This window comes from Alosa sapidissima, chromosome 21 (assembly GCF_018492685.1).
Source record: "Alosa sapidissima isolate fAloSap1 chromosome 21, fAloSap1.pri, whole genome shotgun sequence".
NCBI classification, from domain to species: domain Eukaryota; kingdom Metazoa; phylum Chordata; class Actinopteri; order Clupeiformes; family Clupeidae; genus Alosa; species Alosa sapidissima.
Genome location: NC_055977.1, coordinates 5,301,424 through 5,314,739, shown reverse-complemented (window position 1 = coordinate 5,314,739; position 13,316 = coordinate 5,301,424). Strand labels below are relative to the sequence as shown.

General features: G+C 45.5%; 1 long non-coding RNA gene across 1 annotated transcript in view; it reads left to right on the top strand.

Moving 5' to 3' along the window:
• Positions 1 to 13,207: 13,207 nt before the first annotated feature.
• LOC121696240 overlaps positions 13,208 to 13,316 on the top strand; it is a 2,095-nt gene continuing 1,986 nt past the window's right edge. Inside the window, exon 1 of the long non-coding RNA XR_006026263.1 lies at positions 13,208 to 13,241. This is a non-coding gene — a long non-coding RNA (uncharacterized LOC121696240). The remainder of the gene's footprint in view (positions 13,242 to 13,316) is intronic.

Below are 13,316 nucleotides of genomic sequence, written 5' to 3'. Positions count from 1 at the left end.
CTCTCTCTCCTCCTCTCTCTCTCCCTCTCTCTCTCTCCTCCTCCCTCTCTCTCTCCTCCTCTCTCTCCCTCTCTCTCTCTCTCCTCCCTCTCTCTCTCTCCCTCTCTCTCTCTCTCTCCTCCTCCTCCTATTCCCCCTTCTCTCTCTTCCCCTTTTTCTCCTCTCCTTTCTCCCTCCCTCTCTCTCTCGTCTAATCGGAGTTCCTAGTTTGAATTTAGGGAAGCCATGGACCCCCACAACCCCCTCTTCCTCCTCCTCCTCCTCCTCCTCTCTCTCCTATCCTTGCTTCATCCCAGGGAAGTTGTCTCCTCTCCTCCCGCCATTCTCCATCTCCTCTCTCCGTCTCCTATTATAGAACTTATAGAACATTGAGGGGTTTCTGGATGTGTGTGTGGGGGTTGGGGGGTTGCTGTGTGAGGATGGGGGGGGTGGGGTTGGGGGGTTGCTATGTGAGGATGGGGGGGGGGGGTGGGGTTTAGGGGTTGCTGTGTGAGGATGGGGGGGGGGGGGGGGGGTGGGGGCTGATCTGGTGCTTTTTCCATATAATGTATTGTGATTTGTATGTGTGAATGTATTTCTGTATGTTTGTATGGTGTTGGGCTTTGCATGAGGCGCGTCTTGATCCAATAAATGGCGGCCTCCTCTCCTCTCTAATCTCAACCCTCTCTCTCTCTCTTTACCTCCTCTCCTCTCTAATCTCAACCCTCTCTCTCTCTCTCTTTACCTCCTCTCCCTCTCTCTCCTCCTCTCTCTCTAATCTCAACCCCCTCTGATCTGAGTTCCTAGTTTGATCCCAGGGAAGCTATGGCTCCTCTCCTCTCTATCTTCTATCTCTCTATCTCCTCTCCTCTCCCTCTCTTTCCCCCCTCTCCTCTCTAATCTGAGTTCCTAGTTTGATGGTCCTGCTCCTCTTTTCTCCATCCTCTCTCTCTCTCCTCCTCTACCTCTCTCTCTCCTCCACCTCTCTCTCTCCTCCACCTCTCTCTCTCTTTACCTCCTCTCCCTCTCGAATCTGAGTTCCTAGTTTGATGGTTCTTCTCCTCTGTTCTCCATCCTTTCTCTCCTCCTCATCCTCCTCTCTCTCTCTCTCTCTCCTCTTCTCCCTCTCTCTAGTTGGATCCCAGGGAAGCTATGGCTTCCAGCCGCTTGTAAGGAGGGGCTAATCGCTGTGGCCTCCCCCAGGATGCGCTGCTCTGTTCTCGGGCCAGAACGCTTGGCCCGCTCCCTGCCACTGTCAGTAGCTCCTCTCCACAGGAGTGTGTGTGTGTGTGTGTGTTTGAGAGAGTGTGTGGGTGTGTGTGTGTGTGTGTGTTTGTGTTTGTGTGCACACTAATGTGTATGTGTTAATACGGATGTATATGTGTGTGTGTGCTTGTGTGTGTGTCGAGGAGGCTACAGGGAGGGATGAAGGGAGAGAGGGAGGGTGTGTGTGGGTGGTGGGGTGGAGGGTTAGCGTGACGGCAGGCCTCCGACACACACACCCACACCCACACACACACACACACACACACACACACACACACACCACCTCAGAGAGTTTAGAAGCAGAATAAACAGAGTCAAACATGGCTGCTCTCATTGACAGCGCTTGGCCGTGGTTGGCTGGGACGGAGCGAGGGAATGGAAATGTGCTAGAGAAGGAGGAGAGGAGAGAAGGAGGAGAGTCTCTCATGATTACTACAGTCAAAGTGTCTCTAATCCTGTGTCGGAACGAGACAGGGGGAGAGAGGAGAGAGAGAGAGAAAGAGACAAAGAACTAGACACTGATAGAAAGAGAGAGAGAGAGAACTAGACACTGATAGAAAGAGAGAGAGAGAGAGAGAGAACTAGACACTGATAGAAAGAGAGAGGAAGAAAACAATAGACTGATAGAAAGAGAAAAGTGGATAGAGAATGAACTAGAGACTGATAGAAAGACAGAGGTGGAAAGAAAGAGAGAGGGAGAAAGTTAGAGGGAGAGAGAGAGAGAGAAAGTTAGAGGGAGAGAAATAAAGACAGAGGCAGATAGACACAGACGGCCGGTTTCTCCATATATGGATTAAGCCTAGTCCTAGACTAAAAGCTTTTCTTTCTTCAATGGAGATTTTCATTGAAGTCGTCTTTTAGTGTAGGACTAGGCGTAATCCATGCAGGGGAAATCAGCTCAGCCCAGAGAGGAGGAGTACAGAGAGAGAGCGAGAGAGAGAGAGAGAGAGAGAGAGAGAGAGACGAGGCAGTGCGGAGAGATGGAAGAGAGGTGGAGGAAGAGTGAGCGTCTTAACTCTCTGGCTGGTATCGACTGGCTGGTCTGCCAAACTCGTCTGCGCACCAGAGAAACAGAGAGGCTCTTCTCTGTCGGAGAAGGAGGGATTTTTTTTCTCCTCTCTTTCATCCCCACTGTTAGCGTAAAGTGTTTGTGTACTAAAGAGGGAGAGAAATAAGACGCTTTAAATTTGAACATGATTTTTTTTTTTGGTTCTTTATTTCCCCCTTCGGAGGCTGGGCTTGTTGTATCTCTTTCATTAGAAACGGAAAGTAATTACTTGCTCTGCTTTGCTCCGATTGCTGTGTACTGATGAATGGCTTTGGTTACTGTAGGTATCCACTAAACACATCCACATCCCCCTCATGTGCACACGGACACACACACACACACACACCCTCTCTCCAGCACAGCCTTTACAATGCAGCGTGGCATGCCAGATTAGTTTGTCTGTCATCATTCAAAGTTGTTTGGAACTCACAATTACAATCACACACACACATGCAGACACAGATGCACACTCACACACACACCCTTGCACACGCATGCACGCACGCACACACACACACACACCTCCACACGCATATGACCTTGTGATCATGCATTATTACACTCATACAAATTTATATTCCAGCATGTTCTCACATTTTCTTTCTTTCTTTTTCAACCAACTCTACTGCCCCCTGCTACTCCTCCCTTCTCCTCACCTCTCCTCTTTCTATGTCCCTCTCACTTCATCCCTCTCTTCATCACTCTCTCTCTCTCCCTCCCTACATCCCTCTCTTTTCATCATTCTCTCTTCATCACTCTTTCTCTCCCTCCCTACATCCCTCTCTTTTCATCATTCTCTCTTCATCACTCTCTCTCTCCCTCCCTACATCCCTCTCTTTTCATCATTCTCTCTTCATCATTCTTTCTCTCCCTCCATTTTCTGTCCACTGTCACTCTCTCTCCTTCTCCCCCTTCCTCTATTTTTCTCTCTCTGCTGTTTGCAGAGACAGTGCACTCTTGTTGGTCTCGCTCTCTCTCTCTCTCTCTCTCTCTCTCTCTCTCTCTCTCTACTGGATGCAGTGATTGGGTTCCTGTTGGTCTCTCTCTCTCTCTTTCTCTCTCTCTCTCTCTTTCTCTTTCTCTCTCTCTCTCTACTGTTTGCAGTGATTGGGTTCCTGGTGGTTTCTCCCTCTCTCTCTCTCTCTCTCTGTACTGTTTGCAGTGATTGGGTTCCTGGTGGTTTCTCCCTCTCTCTCTTTCTCTCTCTGTACTGTTTGCAGTGACTGCGCATTCCTGTCTTTGTACGTGTTAGCAGATTAGCCCAAGCCAGCCGCCTGGGATGGAAGTGTGGCCAAGCTGGATGCAGTCAGAGCATCACTGTTGAAACCCAATGAAGTCTGACGCTAGAGATACCCCCCCCCCCCCTCCACACACACACCCACACACACACACACCCATCGCATCAGCACTCCGGACTGAGGGAGAGGCTGCTGTATATCGTTGTGCTGCTTCAGTAGGGCTGTGTGTCTTGTGACTAGCTATTTCAATAACAGGAGGACTACAAAAGGTTGCTTTTGTAGGTATCTAGTAAATATTAAGTAAGAGGATGTATACGTTGAAATGGTATGTCCTTCAGAAATGCAGGAGAAAGCTGTGAAACAATAGGGAACTGATTCCAGTGCTCCTATAGACGTCTCATGCCACCGTCACACAGTTACAGTAGGCTCATAGCTAGCTCTTTACATCTAGTGATGTTGTGTACAGATGTACGCCAGTGATCATTTTATACTTTGTGCTGCCCAACTCTTTCATAGGTGAGGTCTTATAAAACACATAAATCTGTGACTATCAAAGGTTGCAGCGCAGTTCTTTAAATTTATATTCAGTCCGTTTATTGTTCCAGGCCAAACACAATGATGGAACAAGCCCATGCCACAGTGAGGAGCAGTGTGTGTGTGTGTGTGTGTGTACCTATTTGTCTGGCTGTGGCAGCAGTGTGGTTCCAGACACGAGCATGTGCAGATCAATCACACTGGAGGCGTGTGCACACACACACACACACACACACATGCAATTTTAAATAGAAATGAAAACAGGCTGCTACTTCAGTAACAGACCACTGTGGGGAGAGACTGATTTTTTTTAACTTATTATTGAAAGAAGTGCACAGTCTGTCTGTGTGTGTGTGTGTGTGTGTTTATGTGTGTGTTCAGCTAATTCATTAATTAAGATAATGAGTGAAAAATTCAATTATTTCAATGGAGACTTATCACAACAGATAACAGAACATCCTGCTCAAGTTTGATCCCATTTTCTGTAATGACGTTATCAAGTTTGGAAAGAGGCACACGCACACCCACAGACACACACACACACACATGCATTATTTTGAGTTAATAAGGGATTGAAACTGCTTTGATGGCATTTTGAAATCGGTTTAAAACTCCGACCTGCTCATTAATCAATAGGGTTGTGCCAGGCTGACTGACGAGGCAGGAGAGAGAGAGAGAGGCTGCTGGCTGGATTCTAATCTGACAGCATGTCAGGTCAACGTATTTGGGTGACCTCGCCTTCGCTCGCCGCCGAGGTCGGCGCAGCATTGATTAGAATTCCACCGGGGCCCGGCCGTCTCCGCGACGACGACTCCATCTCGGCGTCGCCGGGGGAATTGGATGTCAGGGCTGCTCTCGGAGCTGATGGAGTGAGGAAGGGAGAAAGAGAGAAGTGAGATCTGAAATGGAAAAAACAGGAGAGCACTATGACAGTGAGGACTTGAGATATATTTTGTTAGTCTTGAGGAAATGGATATTTTTTTGTGTTTGTCGTTCTTTACAAAAGTTTACTTAAATGCAGACAGTAAGATAAACAACAGAAATATGAAAGAAAGAAAGACAGAGAGAAAGAAAGACCCAAAGACACAAGAAACAAAGAAAGGACCTGGGAAAAAAGAGAAGTTTCTCGTGAAGGTCAAACGATTGGAAAGTTGAAATGAAATATAAGCAGGAACCAGATTCAAGAGGAGCAGCAGTTTTCTCTTCAGGTGAGCTGTGGTGCCATTCTTATTCGGTACAGCAGTTCAAGAGGAGCGCTTTACTTACTTCTGTTTACAGAGAAAAGTGCTTGGAAATATTTACACATTCTTTCTCGCAAGCAGATGAGAAACTGTAACGGTGTGTGTGCGTTAGACTCTGATGTGTTTGTAATTTCTTCAGCAGATGGTTCTGAGGCTCATACTCTATAGCAGTTCCACAGTCATGGACATGGCTATCGCCAGCTGTTGTCTGACGTCTGCCACATATCCGAACAAAGATTCCTGAAGCCATTATACGCAGCATTTGCCATAAAGTGACGTTGAAAGCTATGTCCAGTTCAACTGAACCATTTCAAGCATGGTTGTGTCGGATTAGTGCAAGTAATTAGGATTTCCCAGTGATATGCTGTGATTTGCAGTCAGCTGTTTCAACTGTTCGCCGTCAGATCTCTTGGCATTTTGATGCAGCGCATTCATAACTTGTCATTTACATGCACAAGACGTCAAGGGCTGTATGGACACATGGGATGATGCTAAATTACATGCTAATCCAATTTAACCAGTAGAAAAAAGGAAATGCATCATGCATAATTATTAGTACAAATAAACCATATGCTTGGTGAGGGATTAGTGTTGTCAAGCGCTTGACGTTTGTTTGTGAACACGATGTCGTCTGAGTGGTAAGCCGAACGCGAGTGGTGAGTAGGCTTGAAGGCCCGATGTCAGAGCGACGGCACAAGCAAGCTGTTACTCATAGCCACCCACTCTAGGGCTGTCAAAACGAATAACGGGCAGATGATTTTTCTTTCTCTTCCCCCCCCCCCTCCGTGGCGAAGTGACAGAACATGATTAATGCCAGGATGTTAATTGGTGGTTGGAATGGCCGCAGTGTCCGTCAGCCGAGGACCGTGGGGAGGATTTTTGGACAGAGGGGCTAGATAAAGAATTGTCTGTGACAGGAGATCAACCACTTGGCTTGACAGAGCTTTGGTTATGTGATGGCATGCAGGGACTTTTTCAGAGCTTACAACACCACTCACACGTTCTTAATAACACAAACCCACATACACAATGATGCAAATGCGCACACTACACATGTGAACACTAACTTCAACACAACTTAACACTGGCACTATGTGTAAAACTGCATACCCCTACACACAAAAGTTGCTAAAACGGGTAAATTATGACGTCCCTAAAATGTACGGGCGGGTATGCGGGCGGGAAAATAACTCCTTGCGGGCAGATACGATGAGAACCAAAACAGTATAGAAATAAAACATCATTGAAAAATATGTGAAATATTTGTATATCTAAATTACCATTACCACATCGCAAATATGTGTTTTAGTCAACGATACGACACTTGACCCATCACATCAGTACTGCGACTTTTGAATTATTTGTTTGATGCATCTATGTGTGAAAACCTTAACCGTCTCGTAGTTGGAGCGCAAGAGAGTAGGCTACAATGGATGAAGTCAAGGTAAAGTTGGCTAGTGGCAGGCTCAGGTTGTTTTTTTCTTGTTCTCTTTGTTTCATTAACAGGTCCATTTTATGTAGAATAATGTTCTGATGCAGCAAGGTTTGGGCTATGTGTCGTTGTTGTAAGGTTTATCCCTGACGCAAAATGTAAAAAAAAAAAAAGGTCGCCCTTTACGTGCTTCAATTGTGCGAGAAAAAAAATAAAGCACATTCATTTGAATGATTTTAGCTTGTGTGCGATTTATCGTGGGCACAGGTCGGATAACGGGCAAACTATTAACGGGTCCGGGCGGGTGCGGATTTAATTTTAATATCACCACAGGTGACGGGTCGGATCTGGTGCTGAACTTCTCGGGTGCGGGCGGGGGCGGGTCTAAAAAAATGGACCCGTGCAGGCCTCTGGCACTCAGGCACTCAAATTCAATGGTTTCCCTATGGAACGATGGGACTGACCATTGCAACGCACCACATGTTTTTCAGAGAAAAAAAAGTGAGGCTTCTAAAAATGCAAGGTGCTCAAAGTTAAAAATCAACTGTTTAGGTCATGAATCTACACTGTAGCTATGTAACCACACATAACATATCAACCACATGTGTACAATCAATCAAAATAAAATGACAGAATAGAAAAACGTTTTTGCCTTGGCTTTTTTTAGAGAGGAGAGTTTGGTGCATGGCCACAAAGCTACCATAAACCGCGAACGCGGCTGTTTCCTTCATGCAAATCTCAGACTTTAAAATGACAACTAAAAAACATTATGTTATCACTTTGAATTGGAGCTTCAAGTAGAAGTTGCTGTTGTAGCCTATTGTAAATGGCATCTGGCTGCAAAGCATTAAGGGAAGCAGATACACATTAGGGAGTAGATGTCTGTTCAAATGGGCCATTTTATTCCCCACCCTAGTTGTAGGGTTGTGAACAAGCTGGTAAAATAGCATCTGAGCATGTATTTGACGGACCAATGTTGCATACCATCTATGTTAACATCAGTGAACAAGGTGAAAGACACAGTTCATCCATTCTCCTTCATCTGTCCTTCACTCACTATTTTGGAATACCCGCATTTAGGGTATCAGTGTGAACGCAACCTTGTCTGGCCACTCATAACATATCACTGAGTTGGAGAGGTGTGAACTTAACCTTATGCTGCAGCATTTATGCTAATTGTCTGGCCACTCATAACATATCACTGGGTTGGATTGCTCTGTGTCAGATCATATGCTGTCTCTCTGTGCCAGATAAGACACATCTGATTTATACTGTCTCAGAGCAATCTCCCTAGGGTCAGATACATTAGCATAGGGCCCTTTTGCAAACTAGAGGTACACAGGCTTAGTGTGCCCTCACTTGGCAAATTGATTCTCTGTTGAAATACTGTACATCAGCAACAGATTCGGATGCCAGGGTTGGGGAGAGACTCGGAACTAAAAGACTTCACAATCACAAAAATGTGCTGCAGGCAAAATCTGTGTTTTTCCACAACAATAGTATGAGGAGTTAATTAGATATGACTGAGGACACATCACTCCCCTGATTATCCCTGCTCCCTATCTTTAAGAGTCGAGCCAAGTTCTAAACTATTCATTTGTGTCATCTTTGTGTCTTAAGAGAGCTGGCAATCCATTTTCTGAACGCATTAACTTTTCACAAGCAATTTAATAGCATATTAAAATAGCATGCTACATCAAGTGCAATTTTTTATTAATTATGACCATCTCTTTTGCCTTCCTCCAGGCATGAAAATAACAGAGGAGTCGGTCCTTGGTGAGTGTTTTTTTTAGCTAATGCTAATATGGGTTTGAGCAGAAGTTGTGGAGGAGCTCTCCGGCTCAGGCCAAAGGAATGCATTGCTGATTGCTAGCTGTTTTTTTTTTTCTTTTTCAACTGGAGGGCTTTTGAGGACAGAAGTCTACGATTTGGCACACAACAACCCCCGTTCCCTCTACACACACACACATACACACACACACAACACACACCTCTTTGATGCTGTGTGTAGGAAGGAGGAGATCAAGGCAAGCGTCCAAGCAAAAAGCTGTTTGTGAGGAAACGAACAGCACACCTACGGAGAGACAGAGAGAGAGATAGAGAGAGAGATGGAGAGAGAGAGAGCAAAGGCCACCATGTCTGAGCTCGACAGACAGCCAGGCGGGGTGGGTGGGATGATTACAGAGGCTTGGCCCCGCGTCGCGCCTTTGTGAAATTACCGCCATGCAGAGAAGCCATTCCATGACATTATCAGCTTGAAAAAATGTAAATGAAAAATAACTGAGCAACGTTACTTGGCAACAGTCTGTGTGTGTGTGAGAGAGACTGTGTGTGTGTGTGTGTGTGTGTGTGTATGAGTGAGAGAGACTGTGTGTGTGTGTGTGTGTGTATGTGTATGTGCGTGTGTTTTTGTGTGTGGTGGACTGAAGATGTTGGCAGGCACCCAGAAGTGAATTTATGAATCTGTTTTCTCTGTCTGTTAATCTCAGGATCTAAATACCCTCTGGTACGCTAATGAATAAAAGGAAGCTCAACAGAATGTGGCACGACCTCACAAACTTTCCTTACATGTGAAAACCCCCCTTATGAAGGCTTTGCATGAGCGTCCATTAAGTAGGTATTTATAGAAGACATTTACCGAGTCCAAACCGTTAAATGGGGTGTGGGAGCAGCACGTCGAGATATGCCATGACTACCGTGTCACTCTGATCAGGTGATTTATTCGCAGCCTACCTGGTCATGCTGCAGCATTTGGTTTGATCAGTCCCTTTCAACCCAACACCTCCCGTAACGCCTCCCATCTTCCTAGGTGAGGAATAGCATGGGGGTGTAGGCATGGTAGTCCTGCTTGATTTCTGCCTGTGCAGTACATTCCTGCATGATCCCTGCGAAGCACTCCATGACCCTGGCAAAAGATATAACCGAAGCGCTAACCAGTAGGCCACGGCTTCCCCACACAAAAGCTTGCCGAAAAAGATCTCGCCAAACACACTTTTCACATGCTTCTTTTTATTAACTCATGAAACGTCAGTGTGGCTACGGGTTTGGACAGATCAGGTCTCAATTAGAAGCCTGGTCTGTTTTTTACAGAAGTGTTTCGATTGTAGAAAGCCCACCAGATCGAGCACTTGAGCTCCAGTTCTATGCTGCTTATATCTTGCAGACAAAGGCTAGAGTAGACGGCACGACTTAAAACAAGAATTTCCCTCTGATGAAAGGCAGGCGGCGTTATACAGAATTCCTAAATGTTTAAGCTTCTGTGAACAGGGACCTGTTATATCCACTCTTAGATTGGTTAGATTCTCCACAATAGAGTACCGAAGTGTGACGTTCCATTTCCATGACTGCAGCTCTGGTCACTAGGCCTTCTTATGGTTACATTGATTTGTTTAGAAGTGAAACTGCTGCCTTGACAACGCTACGTCATGGCTTCGGTGCTCAATAAAATCATTCAGTTGATTTTATAGAAACCACGAGCGCCAAACTAGGCTACAGTCAAATTCACTCAGATATCCTAGCATGGCACATAGAGGAGGAAGAAGACAGGGAGCGGGAGCGAAGGAGGGGAGTGACGAGGAGGAAGAGTTCAACAACGCACTGGTAGTTGCAGATGACGGTGATGATGATGATGATGGTGATGGTGATGAGTAAGAGAAGGACTTCCTCGTCAACAGGGGTGTAGTGGTAAAATCAGAGATGAGTAAACTACTGTATGAATTACAGTATGTGATCTTAGTGAGGTGGACTGTGCCACGCATGGCCCCAATATAACACATAAATACTTAAGGGATAATGTATAGAACGCCGGTCATTATTGGGAAAATAAGTCCCGACAGGGTGAACCGGACCCCGACGTGCCAATGCAAGAAGTGACCGGAATACTTGCGGAGTGATATGATCAGCAGCACAAACCCCGTTGCCATTGACAGCGGTAATTATATGTTTGCAGCGGTAATTACATGAATTTATTTTACCGTAGAACGTTGGGAAATCCCATTCAAGTCAATGGAGCGTTCTACTAGCATTGTGAAGAGCCGTATAATTAAGCAATATAGCACGAGTGAGAGTGGGGAGGCCTCCGGCCTCGTGGCTACGGCTGAACAACACCCGTGGGAATATCCATGACCAATCCCACGATCACGAGTGCTACATTGCTTTTATACAACAATTCTACAACAAACTAAATAATCTGAAAACACAAGGATACAAGGAAGTTTATTGTCACATGCATATAGTTACTGGAAGTAAGAAATGCAGTGAAATTATGTCTGGTGTCAGCCTATTTGTGCATTAATGGGGGGGGGGGGGGTAAAGAGTGCAGTAGAAGAGGGGTTTAGTAGATTAAGTGGCAAGGGCTGCATAAAAAAGGTGGGGGAGGATTGGGATTGGGTGGGGGGCACCAACAAGGAGCACCCAAGAGCAACAGGGGCAAGGAAAAACTCCCTTACCAAGGAAGAAACCTTGGGCAGATCCACGGCTCAAGGGGCTAACCCAACTGCCAGGGGTCTTGGTGTGTGTGTTGGGGGGATGACAGGGGAGATGGGATAGTGTGCTGTGTATGTGGGGAGAGGGCAGTGTGCAATATGTGTGTTGGGGAAGCTTCCTCATGAGACAATGTGCTGTGTATTGGGGGGGGGCAGTGCGCTGTAAGTATGTTGGGGATGTGTGTTGGAGAAGCTTCCTGATGAAATGTGCTGTGTATGTAGGGGGGGGCAGGGACTTACTATTGCAAGCAGAGTACTGTATGTATGATGTATGTGAGTGATGACAGTGAAGATGTGTGTGTGGGCGGGAGGGGAGTGGAGCAGTGACTGTGTGTGTGTGTGTGTAGTGTGTAGGTGGGGGCAGTGTGCTGTAAGTATGTAGAGGATGTGTGTTGGAGAAGATCCTGAAGACAATGTGCTGTGTATGTAGGGGGGGGGGGGGCAGTGTGCAGCAAGTATGTAGAGGAGGCTTACTGTAGCAAGCAGTGTGCTGTATGTATGTGAAGTGATGACAGTGATGATGTAAGTGTGTGTGTTGGGGATGGGGGGGGGGGGGGGGGGGGGGGGCAGAAAGGCTAGGCAATCAAGGATATGGGTAGATGGAGGAGAAATCAAAAATAATAAATAAAAAGTTCTATGGAGATGTGCAAAAGTTGGAGAAAGTCAGATATGTGTGTGTGTGTGTGTGTGTGTGTGTGTTTTGACGTGTGATGAAATAAGAAAATAAATAAAAGGTCTGTAGCATAGGGAGAGGGATGTAAAAGTGCTAAAAGTCTTGTAGGTGTGTGTGTGTGTGTGTGGGGGGGGGGGGGGGGAATAAGTAGTGAATAAGTGCAAAGTCAGTATAGTGTGAGTTCAGAGTTGGGAAATGTTTGAGAGTGCTGAGGAGTGAATGTGTGCAAAGTCAGTATAGTGTGAGTTCAGAGTTCGGATGGCCTGGGGATAAAAACTTCTCCTGAGTCTCTCAGTTCTGGCTTTGTGACTACATAGGCGTCTTCTTGATTTCAGCGGTAGGAATAATCCATTGTTAGGATGAGAAGAGTCCTTCAGAATCTTTTGGGCTCTTAGGAGTACTCTTCTGGAATAGATATCTTGTAGAGCAGGGAGTTGAGTTCTTATAGTACGTTCAGCTGAGCGCACTACTCTCTGCAGAGTACTACAATCTCTAACTGTGGAGTTCCCATACCAGGTGATGATGCTACCAGTTAGAACACTCTCAACCGCTGAAGTGTAGAAGGCCTTCATGATGGATGTAGAAACTTTGAATTTCCTTAGCTGACGAAGGAAGTAGAGTCGTTGTCTGGACTTTTTCAGAACATATTGAGTGTTAACAGTCCATGTTAAGTCTTCAGTAATGTGGACACCAAGGTATTTAAAACTTGTGACTCTCTCTACAGGTTGCCTGCTGATCATTAGTGGGGTGTAACTGTAGTTCTGCTGCTGCCTTCTGTAATCCACTACCATTTCCTTGGTTTTATTGATATTCAGTGTCAAGCTGTTAGATTGACACCACTGTGCCACCTCATCAACCTGATCCAATGATTTGTTTAAAAATGTTAATTTCGACATCGTTCTTACGCATCAAAAAATAGTTCTTTTCAATAGACAGCATCTTGGTTGCTAGGTAACCAACATTCCAGATCCCTCGTTACGGGTCTTGGTGGTTTACATGTATTCTTGAAAGAAATGTTGTATCTTACTTACATTGAGTTGACTGTGTGGTTTAATCCACAGATGTGGTGAAGCACTGTTTCGTTATGGTTTGCTAAGGAGTAACCCATTGCTTGAAATAGTGGAGAGCTGGGAAGATTGTGTCAAATCTTCGCATTGTATCGCGGAGTGATTTATTATTAGCTGTGCAAAGTCTGAGTTGAAATGTCCAGGGATATTCCAACTCATGGAACGTCTCTCGGCCAATCAGAAACAAATAAATAGTTCCATAGAACCCAATTGTTGTATAATAACAAGAGATATTCATATCTAAACTGATGTGCAACTATTGGCTTCTTCATACTAGTAGTAAGTATATATACTCTTTTGATCCCGTGAGGGAAATTTGGTCTCTGCATTTATCCCAATCTGTGAATTAGTGAA